The 13,113-nt window shown below is 39.2% G+C and overlaps 1 pseudogene; it reads left to right on the top strand.

Moving 5' to 3' along the window:
• Positions 1-759: 759 nt before the first annotated feature.
• Positions 760-12,043, top strand: LOC120522466 (annotated as a pseudogene).
• Positions 12,044-13,113: the final 1,070 nt, after the last annotated feature.

Here is a 13,113-nt window from a genome sequence, read left to right as displayed (position 1 = left end):
CCTCCTTTTCTGTTCTGTCTATCCTTCCTATTAATGTGTATCCCTCTATGTTACACTCATCCCCATCTTTGTTATTTAGCCAGGTTTCCGTTATTGCTATAATATCATAATTGTGCTCTGCTACATACAACTCCAACTCACTTACCTTATTTTTGATACTTCTAGCATTAAGGCAAGCTATTTTTAATGTGTTAATCCTTCTATCTTTACGTGTTTGCTTAAAATTTACATTACTATGCATTTTTATTTCTACACCATTGTTTGTTCTTCCATGTATAGATCTAAATCTGGCCTGTCCTAAACTCCCTGCCCCCCCATTCCCTAGTTTAAACAATCCTCGACTAGCCTACATATCGCCTCCCAATACATTGGTGCCCCTCCGGTTCAGATGTAACCCGTCACGGCGAACAGGTCCCATCTGTTCCAAAAGGAGTCCCAATGCCCCATAAACCTATACCCTTCTACCCTGCACCAAGATTTGAGCCACGCGTTAAGCCTTCTAATCTCCTCAATCTTACCTGGACTGGCGTGGCACAGGCAGAACTTCGGAGAAGACTACCTTGTCAGTTCTGCTCCTCAGCTTGGTACCTAACTCTTTGAATTTGGATCGCAGAACTGACAGACTACCCTTATGTACACAGTAATGTTACGAAGTGAGCTTGAAACAAATTAAAACCAGGAAAAAAGGTTTTTGTATAGCTGCATACTGCCAATTTTAAAAGATGTTTTTAACTGTACATTTTCTGTTTGTAGTTTTAGTGCACAATATCTCGAGTTCAACAAGCTTTAAGCTGGTCATATGGGAGAAGATGTGAAACCTTTAAGCCACCGCTTACAGACTCAGAGTTCCATAGTTACCTTAATCATTTGGGCCAGCTAAGCCGACCTGAAGATCTCCGCCTAAGAATATACCATGGTGGAGTAGAGCCATCTCTGAGAAAGGTTGGTCCTGCCCCAAAATAAAAATGTATTGAAAAGTACATTGTGTCACTCTGTAAATTTAAGTTTTTTTTTCTTTTATTGACTTTTGCTGTTGGTGTAGGTGGTGTGGCGCTACTTGCTAAATGTGTATCCAGATGGGCTAACTGGTCAGCAACGTATGGACTACATGAAAAGGGAAGACTTCTAGAGTATGACCGGTTAAAAGGAGAATGGAACCAAAGGGCAACCCCAGAGGACTTGGAGTTCATCCGTGGGAATGTACTTAAAGATGTTCTAAGAACAGACAGGGCTCATGCTTACTATGCTGGCTCCGAAGACAGTCCTCATCTAACTTCCTTGACTGATTTGCTAACTACATATGCTATCACTCACCCCCAGGTATGTGCTGGAAAGGGAGTTTGGTCAAGAATAGTCTATGTCTCATTGCTGAAATGATTTAATCAAAATGTTTATGATTGCTTTATTTTAAAAGTTCCAAATGTTGCATGAATTGTACATGAAATAAGACACAGTACATATACACACACACACACACACACCTCTCTGAGCAAAGTGTACAAATGTAATCTTTTTAATTTTTAGAAATTATCGTTTAGTAGTCATTTACTAATAAATGCTCTTACAAAAATGTATACAGTGTAGAGGTCTAGATTTCATTTTATATTAACTGCAATGTAGGTATTGTGGTTTTTACAGTTCGATTGACATAAAAATTCTTATGTTTAATACAATTAAATATGTAAAACTTTAGTTTAATAGCTTTCTAGTGATGTAATGCTCTGTATGCTTATGTTCGTTTAACTGAAAATATTTACATCATGCACATTTCCCTCCACTTACCAAGAGAGCACAACAGATATTGGCCTGCATGTTTTTGGTGCTAGACGAGAGGAATTTGCAAACTGAAGTTAAGCCTGCCGTTTTTAACGGAAATACTCCAAGGTATCCACACAAAATTGCACAGCAACATTTTAGCAACCAAGATGCTGGCATAATCAAAAGTTAAACATATTTTGTTAGTTAAACCACTGTGATGGATGGCCAGGGCCCATGCCGGCTGGGATGCCCTTTGACACTTGGTCCGAGGGATTTGCCATGGGCTGGCACACTACTTCCCGGAGCGCTTGATGGTAGCCCCCCTGGGTTGCATCAGGACCACAGGCATGGGACTTCGGAGTGCAGCCTTGTTGGACTCCATAGCCACTGCCAGGAGGAGCTGCATAGCTTAACAAGCCCATGTGGGCTAGAAAGCAGCCACACCCAGAAGTGCAGCCTGAATTTAGGTTAATTATTACCTGAAGCACTTCCGGGTGGGCAATATAAGGAGCCAGCAGCCACCACTCCGGAAGCCAGAGTGAGTGGGAGGAGGAGGACAAGCCTGCCAGGAGGAGTGGTGGTGACCAGTCTGTTTTATGTTTGCTTTGGTGACTTGTTTGTGTTTTGGGGATTGTGTAGGCCAGTGGGACACAGGAAGATGTGTCCCAAGGCTGAAAGAAAATAAAATCTTTTGTTATCCTTTTCACGCGCCTCGTGTCAGTCTGTGTCGGTGCGGTGCTGATATAGCACCTTTGTATTCCCGAAGACAGGCAAAAAGCAACTTTGGTAATAAAATAAACATGAAGTGCAGAATTTACATTCACATATAAAGTTACACTTGCCTTATAAAGAGTTAATCTCTTTTGCTGAATATTAATAACGTTAGGCTAATATGAATTTATTTTAACATGAGAATTAAGATATCGCTAGTTTTCACTAGATTAGGTGAAAGTAAATTCTCCCATTAGCAGCAATTGTGGAGAAAATACATTTTTGGCAGGTCCATTGCCTTTTAACGTAGGTGAGCTGTGAATTGATGGTGATTTGTGAATTTAGTTTAGTCTTGGATATTTTACATATAAGTTTTTAGTCATCTAGCAAGTGCATGGCTTTCATATTAATAATCATCATATCCTCATTCTGCTACTTTAGATTGGCTTTACGTGCTGTAAATAAATCTCCAGAATTGGAATATATAAGTTCTGATAGGATAAAAAGTGCCATGACTCCCCAGGTAACATTTTCCTAAAGAAGACATCAAGGGGTACACCTTAAGTCTGTTTTTCCACCATTGATAAGGGTTGAACTTAATATCTTCCATGGCTTATTCTAGGTACAGTTCAACCTCTTCTTGTAGTACTGTAATATTGTTCTTGACTCTGTGTTCTGCTGTCTTGGTAGTATAAAAGTCTCCAAGGAATGAGTACAGATTTGACTTGTGTTGTACAGTGTCGTGCTTCTAGCTAGACCTGAAAACTTCTCTTGAAATGTATGTAATCTAGCTGTCTTCTGGGCAAAACAGGCCTGATAATCCTTGACTTTAAGGTTGGTCTGTACACTGACAATATCCCTCTTAAAAATATAAAATAATGTGTAGATTAATTAGTTTATGAATAAATATTATTATTGTATCAGTGCATACTCCCAACTTCTCTCTCTCTCTCTATTATATATTTGTGTGTTCTGTGTATATATATATATATATAATATATATATATATTGTAATAATTCCAAAAGGAGAGAGCACAAAGGTTTGGGGTTTTCCGGCCCCGTATATTGTAGACGATCCACAATAATGCAAAAAAGAAAAGCAGGTCAAACATAAACTAAACAGTTCAAAATGCGCTCGGCCATTTTATGAGGGGAGGAGCCGGAAGTGGAGGGAATACTGGGAAGGAACCGTGAGGGATGCTGGGACCAATGACGTCAGGACAAGATGGCGGAGGAAGGGCGGAAGTAAACGTAGTGCGGGCAAAGCCGACTTATGGCGGCGGAGCGCCCTTTTTTCTGTAAGCACAGGAGAAAGTTAGTACCCCGCCATTCCCTGCCGGCGAATGTTTTCCCAGGTGTGTTAAAATCCGTCCGCGGTCTCCTACTCGATTGTCAAAAATATATACAGACTTTTGTCTCATCAGTCCACAAGGTATTTTCCCCAAAGTCTTGGCAATCATTGAGGTGTTTCTTAGCAAAATTGAGACGAGCCCTAATGTTCTTTTTGCTTAACAGTGGTTTATGCGTCTTGGAAATCTGCCATGCAGGCCGTTTTTGCCCAGTCTCTTTCTTATGGTGGAGTCGTGAACACTGACGTTAATTGAGGCAAGTGAGGCCTGCAGTTCTTTAGACGTTGTCCTGGGGTCTTTGTGACCTCTCAGATGAGTCGGCTCTGCGCTTGGGGTAATTTTGGTTGGCCACTCCTGGGAAGGTTCACCACTGTTCCATGTTTTTGCCATTTCTGGATAATGGCTCTCACTGTGGTTCACTGGAGTCCTAAAGCTTTAGAAATGGCTTTATAACCTTTACCAGACTGATAGATCTCAAATACTTCTGTTCTCATTTGTTCCTGAATTTCTTTGGATCTTGGCATGATGTCTAGCTTTTCAGGTGCTTTTGGTCTACTTCTCTGTCAGGCAGCTCCTATTTAAGTGATTTCTTGATTGAAACAGGTGTGGCAGTAATCAGGCCTGGGGGTGGCTACAGAAATTGAACTCGGGTGTGATACACCACAGTTAGGTTATTTTATAACAAGGGGGCAATTACTTTTTCACACAGGGCCATGTAGGTTTGGATTTTTTTCTCCTAAATAATAAAACCATCATTTAAAACTGCATTTTGTGTTTACTTGTGTTATATTTGATTAATGGTTAAATGTGTTTGATGATCAGAAACATTTTGTGTGACAAACATGCAAAAGAATAAGAAATCAGGAAAGGGGCAAATAGTTTTTCACACCACTGTATATTGGGATGTTTTGAAATAAAAAAAGGAGCTTAGGAAGACTATTTATCGTAACAGTGTTAATTCTTCCAGCTAGTGTGAGATGAAGGGTTGACCATCTATGCAAGTCTTGTTTAATTTTTTCCATGCAGACGACGTAATTTTGTTGATATAGAGCTTTATGTTTACTTGTGATGTTTACCCTAGGTATTTAAACTGTTCTGCAATGATAAAAGGTAGGGTGTCTAATCTAATATTATATGCTTGAGAATTCACTGGAAAGAGTACACTTTTATTCAGATTAATTCTGAGACCAGAGAGCTTTTGAAATTCTGTGAGTGCTGCTAAGACTGCAGGCACAGAATTTTCTGGGTCCGAATATACAGTACCATATCATCTGCATATAATGAGATTTTCTGTTCCAGTCCTTCTCTGCTAATCCCCTTTATCTGATCAGTATTTCGACAATGTATTGCCAGTGGTTCAATGGCAATGCAAACAGCAGCGGTGACAAGGGCATCCTTGTCTTGTGCCACGCTCTAGTTTAAAGTAGTCTGAGCAAATGTTATTGATGCAAACTGAAGCTTCTGGGTTAGTATACAGTAATTTAATCCATGCACAAATGTTCGGGCCAAACCCAAACTTCTCCAATATAGTAAAAAGGTATTTCCATTCAATCATGTCGAATGCTTTTTCTGCATCCAATGATAATAATATTTCTGGGGTGTTTGATTTAGTTGGTGAGTATATTACATTAAACAGGCGTCGAAGATTTGAAGATAAGTGTCGGCCCCTAATAAATCCAGTTTGGTCTTGTGATATTACGAGGGGAGCACTTTCTCCATCCTTCTAGCTATGATTTTAGAGAGTATTTTAACGTCGTTATTCAGAAGTGAAATTGGTCTGTATGATGCACATTGTAATAAGTCCTTATTTTGTTTTGGAAAGACAGTGATTAATGCTTGGTGAAAGGTTTGTGGAAGAAATTGGTTATCTCTGGCTTCTGTAAATGTTGCTAATAGGAGGGGAGCTAGCTGAGCGGAGAATTTCTTGTAAAACTCTGCAGGGTAGCCGTCAGGGCCTGCTGCTTTTCCACCTTGGAGTGACTTTATAGCATCTAGTAATTCTGATAATGCCAGAGGTTTATCAAGTTCCTCCACACTAAAAGCGTCAATTTGTGGTATCTGTAATGTATCCAGAAATGCATTAGATTGTATATTGTCTTCTTTAAACTCAGTAGTATATAGGGATTTATAGTAGTCTCTAAAAGTGTACATTATATTTTTGTGTTCGATGATTTTATCTCCGTTCGTGTTAGTGATTACGAGATTGCGTTGCGTACATCTTGCTTGTGAATTTGTTGCTAAAAGCTTATTAGCTTTCTCTCCATGTTCATAATAATGATGTCTGGATTTGTAAATTAGTTGTTCAGTTTCTTTAGTTGTCAAGAGGTTTAATTCTGAATGTAGAGCCTGCCTCCTCTTATGTAGAGTCTCGCTTGGTAGTCTGGCATGTTCTTCATCTATTTTAGTAATTTCGCTTTTATCTCTGCTACTTTCTTCGCTCGGATTTATTTCTGTGGGAAAGATATGAGATAATCTGTCCTCTTAAGAAGGCCTTAAGAGTTTCCCAGAGTATTCCTGCAGAGATCTCAGGGGATGTATTTGTCTCTAGAAAGAATTTGATTTGTTTGGATATAAATTCAGTACAATTCTCGTCAGCTAATAGAAGCGGTTGAGGCCATCTGCGGGTGAGTGTATGGGGCTTAGTAATTTCAGCTCCAAGATCATAGGAGCATGGTCGAAATAACAATAGCATCGTATTTACAAGATTTAATCTTAGGCAAGAAGTTATTATCTATAAAGAAGTAATCAATCCTTGAGTAGCAATGATGTACTGGTGAGTAGAAAGAATATGTTCTTGAATTTGGGTTTAAAACCTCCAGGGATCTGATAAGTTGTGATCAGTTATAAACTTTGTAATTATCTTTGCGGTGTTAGTTGCGTTCCCCCTGTGGAGGAAGTCTTATCTAAAAGTGGATTTAAAACACAATTAAAGTCCCCAGCCATTATAACTTTATGAGTGTTCAGATTGGGAATGGATGCAAATAAATTTTGTATAAATTCCTTATCATCAACATTAGGTGCATAAACATTTATCAAAATCATTTTACAGTTAGATAAGTCTCCCATGACCATTACATATCTCCCTTCAGGATCCAATACTACATCTGATGCTACAAATGGTACTGTTCTATGTATGAGAATTCCCACCCTCTAGTTTTCTTTGTAAAACTAGAATGGAACATTTGGCCAGTCCAGTCTTTTGCAGCCGGAACTGATCCTTGCTTAGTAAGTGGGTTTCCTGTAAAAATACTATTTTAGCATTTAGACCTGTTAGGTGAGAAAGTACTTTCTTTCTCTTTAATTCGTGATTCAGGCCTTTAACATTCCAGCTTACGAAGTTAACTGTCCCATCATGGAGACACTGATTCTGAGTTTTTGATGTCATTTTATAGTCTTAACTGGAAGTGAAATAGTTTAGGTCTTAATTTCCTATTTCCCCAAGAGTTGTTGCCATGCAGCTTATTATTACGTTGATAGTTATAATTATAAAGATTGAGATGATAGATTAGGTATAGATCAAGCCTGCTCTCTTTCTCTCCCCCTTAACCCCCACCCTCCTTTTTGCCTCCCCAGTGAGGCTAAAACCCACTTCAGCAGTCCCAGTCCTCTGACATACCCAGAGACAGAGCACGTCCAAAGCACAAAAGCCCCCATGCAGTGGCGCTTTAGGTTAAAAGATAGAGATATCTGTTACCAATATAGTCTTTAAAAAGAAAAAAAAAAAAAGAATTTTGCACTTAATATATATATATAATCTTCAGCAATTTTAGTGCATTAAGATGATACCCCCAGATAATAAACCCAGGTGATGGTGTTAAAGATGTGTCCAAAATAAGCATAACAAGTCTTAATGCAGTAATAGCAATAACAGTAAACCAAGGGTATGATATTGAACAGTCTCATTTAGGGTACACATGAAATAATTAGAAAAGAAAAAGAGAAAAAAAAAAAGGAGGAAAAAGTAATTAAGCACAATAAAACATAAACATATAGCCCCTAGTAATACTAAGTAATAATAAGAATATATGAGAATATATGCTGATAAAAAACCCGTATTTTAAAATGAATAGATCAGACAGTAGATTATTAATCCTAGCTTTATCATTTACCGCCATGACTCACAATTATGTATCAGAATAGTCCCGGGATCAGCTTTCTTAATTCATTTTCTGCTTCTTCCTTGCTAGCGAAAACATAGAAATGACCTTGCCATTCCACTTTCAGTTTTGCCGGATACAGGAGGCTGTATTTGACACTGGCTTGCCGTAGCGCTGTTTAATATTATAGAAGGCTGCGTTTAATAGCTGTTGCTGGAGAGAAGTCAGGAAGATACGAATGTGGTTATTTTCATATATAATATCTTCCTTGTTTCTGAGGAGTGCCATCACCTCTAGCTTAAATGATAATCGTTCAAAACGAACTATAAAAGATCTTGGTCGGGTCTGACGGTGTTTGATCACAGACGCGTAAGCGCTGCTATCTCAGATTCTGCTTTAAAGTCGCCCGATTATTTTAGAAAAAGTTCAGCTGCCAATTTCACAGGGTTTGAACTTTCTCGATTCTCCGGCAGACCTTCAATTCTGACATTATACCTTCTACTCCCATCTTCTAAAGCAGCCAGTCTGTCTCCAAGTTTTTCTCCGAGTTTTTTACATTCGGAACTGACATTTACTGCTCTTTCCTCGGCACTGGCAGCTAAATGTTTGGCCATTTCGATCCGATTCGTGAATGTCTCCTTAAGATGCTCCAATTGATCAGCAAGCGTGCTCAGTTTAACCGAGTTTTCTGAATGCGCTCTTCAATTTTACCCAGCACCTGTCGAAGTTCAAGTTGTACCTCTTGACGCAGCCTTTCATTTGCCTGTTGGATTTCCTGTTGGAATTCCTGTCGCAGCCATTCATTGGCCTGTTTCATCTCCTGTTTCAATTCCTGTTTCAGTCTCTCAAGTGCCTTTGCCGTTGCTTTCTCATTAGCCTTCTCGCTTTTCTTTATATCTTGCGTGAGCTCAGCGAGCAACACTTTCAGTTCAGATAGCTCAATTGTGCCTTCTTGTACCGTAGATGAAGCAGCAGACTTTGCTGAAGCCGGTGTTCCCGCTGCTTCCCAGCCCTTTCCAGTTTCAGGTAATCTTCTCCAATCGGCGAGTTATCCACATCTGCACTCATGATCGCACCTTCGCTCCCCTTTTCGCTCTCAGCCGGCGACGATGTAGCGGACTGTGGTCCCGAGGAGTCTGTGCTTTCGCCCATCTGATCCAGGTCTGTCTCTGATAGGCCGATCTTGAACTGGGGCTTGCTGATCGCAGCTTGATGTAGCTTTAGTTTTCGATTCTTTCGAACCCCCTTCTTGCTGGCCATGTTTATATGTGCTTACATATACTGTAGCAGTCCCTCTCGGGTTGAATAAATACAGGATATCTCAGAATAATAAGCAAATAATATGAAAAATAGCCCCACTGCTAGCGGAGCTCCACTACAGACGTCCATCTCTCGCATCGGACGAGACCAACTCCCGAACTTCATAGAATTTAAACACTAAAAACATTTTATTTTGGTATTATCAACTAGAGTAGCTCATTTCACTGCAGGTGTACAAAAGTCAAACAGCCACTTTGTTTGAAACCTGCCTCAGTTTTTACTTACTGCACCTGTTGTTTTTATGCTTAATTGTGGATGCGTGTGAAAAATTCCTTTTGTGACCCACTACTAAATCTAGTTCTGAGCCATCTCCATAATGGAATAAAAGTGTCAATAATGAAAGCCTGTGTATGTTTGCTATTTTTTTCTTTCAATGATAAACATCATTTCACCAATCTTGCCAAAATTCTCCTGCCTCAAACACAAAGCATTTCCAGACATGACTTCTTCAGTTTTTCTTTTTGAGATGTGTTAATGTGGTGCTGTAGCACCATGAGGCACTTCTATTTATACTTTTCATTCTCACTTTTATCATGTATTACTGTGCTTCTGAAGTAATATGTCTATTTTCAGTTGCTAATCAGTGCAGCAACAAGTTTTATTTGATACTGATTCTTTAAAACGTACAGTACTGTTACATTTCTAGTATGAAGGTTTCAATTTAATACTGAAGTATCACTTCTTGTGACATCCCTAATACTGTATTTGATTTACAAAGTGGTAAGATGTTACATTATTAGTTTAACCTTATCAAATACATGACAAAATGTGCCCTTTACCTGTTTATGTGATGTATAATTTGTCCAAAATGTATATCTTTGGCAGTGTGCTTATTAATGAAACTGGAAGAGAATATTAACATAGCATTGTTTACTTACCCCAAATATTTTGCCTATGTTGATATTATTTTAATACCAATTTATTTATATATGGTGGATCGCTTTCTCTTTCTCTTCCATTTTCAATAGGTATCCTACTGTCAAGGTATGAGTGACATTGCCTCCCCAATCCTTGCTGTGATGGATAATGAAGCTCATGCTTTCATTTGCTTTTGTGGTATCATGAAGAGACTAGAAGGCAACTTTCACACAGATGGACACCTCATGTCAGTCAAATTCCAACATTTGAAACTTTTGTTACGGTACTCTGACCCGGAATTCTATACTTACTTGCTTTCCAAAGGAGCAGATGATCTGTTCTTCTGCTACCGTTGGCTGCTCTTGGAGTTAAAGAGAGAATTTGCCTTTGAAGATGCTTTACGCATGCTTGAGGTCACCTGGAGCTCACTGCCCCCAGATCCTCCTGAAACTGAGGTGGAGTTGGTTGGACTGCCCTTTGAGCAATGGGAGAGAACAACTACAGGAGCCGAGGATAACCCAAGTGAGAGGCAGAGGTATCGACACATGTTGAGGCCCACTCAAGAGCAGGAATTAGGAAGCCAAGACCATGAGCAGAGTCTAATGGAGCCAAGAGGTTGGGGTCAAAGACTAAATCCAGATTTCTTGGAGGGACGGGAGGAGGGTGATGGTGTGGGATCTTTCAAAGAAGTGCCAGTAATGCATCCAGTTGAACAAAGGGAACAAGGAGCAAAAAAACAACTGTTAAAGCTTAAGCCAGACTATGTTCAATACCACAACTTCATGCAAGAGGACCAAGTGGAAACGTGAGGGGAAAAGTCAGCAAAAGTCATTGAGGAGCCAACAAACAGCAGATGCCAAGGAGGAGTATGATTTAAAGGACGTAAGACAAAAGAAAGAGCAGTACATCTCTACCTGCACCCCCTGAACAAGCAGGCCAGTTTGAGAATTCAAGTACTACAGTGCCCGTGAACAGTGAAAGCTTTGATATGGATGAAGAATTGAATATGCCCACAGATGTGCTAAGCCCCTATTTTAAACTGTTCTGTGGCTGGCCACAGACTTCCTTCACGTCAGCAAACTGAAGATAGTGAGGAAGACTTTGGGGAGCAAGAGCCCTTGATTAATTCAACAGCTAGTGAAAAATCACAGATACCCACCGTGTTCCCATATTTGCAAGAAAAGCTGGTAGTAGTGGTAGACAGTCCCCAGTGGTAAATTAGCATCACCATCGACCTCCAAATGAAGGGAGACAACACAATTTACCACCTGCCAGACCAATGGAAGAGCATCGCCTCTTTGCATTTCTAATGAGAGCAGCCTCACCTTGTTTTACCACTGGCAGAGTTGTCTCTCCTGTATTGCAAAATGAAAAAGGCTCTCCTTGCTTGCCCAATTGGCGAGCTGTGTCTCCTTCTCTTTCCAACAAACGGTTGAGTTCCCCATCTACACCCACAGGCAAACTAGGTTCCTCACCTTGTTTGTGCAATGGCCGAAAGCATCTTCTCCTTTTGCTTACAAGCAGGGGAGGAACTTCAACCTCTTTCACTGATGGATATATAGGGTGTATCAACACCTCAAAAGGATGACACTAAACTGCAGCCTAACACTCCTCCCATCTCTCTGCCCCACCTCATGAATTTGGTAAAGGTAATCCTTTCCATGTTATTTTTGTGTTTGTCTATCTTGTTAGAGCATCGTGATCACATTATGAAGAATAACTTGACTACAAATGAACTTGCCATGCATTTTGACCGACTTGTCAGGAAACACAACCTTAACCGGATACTGCATCGAGCAAAGGCCCTCTTTGCAGACTACCTTCACAGTGAAGTCTGGGACTCTGAAGAAGTGGATGAAGCAGCAGCAAACTCTGACTCCCCTTCTTCACATACTCCTCAGCCACCATCATTTTCATCTTGACCACTGACCTTTGCAGCCTTGCTGCCTCTATCCATTGGTTTGGCTGTACCTCGTTAAAAGTTAATTTGGAAACTACTGCTGAATCTTCTTAATTGTGGAGATGTTTATTTGTAGCAAACCAATAGCAGTGTTTGGAAAAACTGAGTGGCATTTTGCAAAATTGTGACCATCCAGCCTGAAGATTCACATTTCAAAGTATCATAAGCTGATTTTCTTTAGATGGCAATGAATTGAAGATAAAGTGAGGGTTTTTTTGTAACAATTATTTTGCAACTTTTGTAAAAGAGCATTTTGATCAAAACGATTTATTTGGAATATGTTACAAAGTTAGATTTTAGCCTCCTGGAAGTAAAATGTTAAATGTATCCATTTAGAGATGACATTCTAAACTAATAAGCTGCTGATATTAATCCACAATTGATAGATATATTTCTTTTAATGTGTTGATATTGATGCCATATTTTACTTTATTTCCCCCAACCATATAACATGTCTTATAAAGAACAGATTATAATTAGAAGCATGACCTCTTGAAAAGTGTTTCCATAGATTATTTAAAAAAATAGCACTTTACTATTTCTATCTTCCTAAAAAATTATCTTTCTTGCTTTTTCAGCCTTTATTCTGCCCTTGTGGCTTACTTTTCTGCTATTTCTCTGTTTCTGGATATGGCTTCTTTACATCTTTTGCCAGCAAAGTCCTTTATTCTAGCCTTTTGAAGCCAAGGTATTCATCATTGGGATATTTTCTTATAATAAGCTGTTTAAATAACCTGACCAACTTGTGTAATGAATGTCAAGAATTTTGAGAAAGTAGATTAAAATCCCATATTTTGTTAAGCTGCTAAAAAGTGATGTTTCTGCCTTTTGTTATTCAGGTAACAATTTATTTGCAGCTTGCATCAACTTTTTGCTTATTTCCCATATTTATTTCTACAATTAAGAAAATGAAAAAGTTTGTCTGCTTATCCTATTCCACTTAAAGCAATCTTTTATTTTTAAATGTTCATAACGTTTCCTAATACAAATGTTACTTTTTGTTATATTGCTTCAATTCTTACTCAGCTGATTTGGATTTGTGGCAGAGAACAACTTAAAT

This window comes from Polypterus senegalus, unplaced genomic scaffold (genome assembly GCF_016835505.1).
Source record: "Polypterus senegalus isolate Bchr_013 unplaced genomic scaffold, ASM1683550v1 scaffold_2284, whole genome shotgun sequence".
In the NCBI taxonomy this organism is placed as follows: Eukaryota; Metazoa; Chordata; class Cladistia; order Polypteriformes; family Polypteridae; genus Polypterus; species Polypterus senegalus.
The sequence above is the reverse complement of the archived record's forward strand: the minus strand, read 5'-3'. Positions and strand labels throughout refer to the sequence as shown.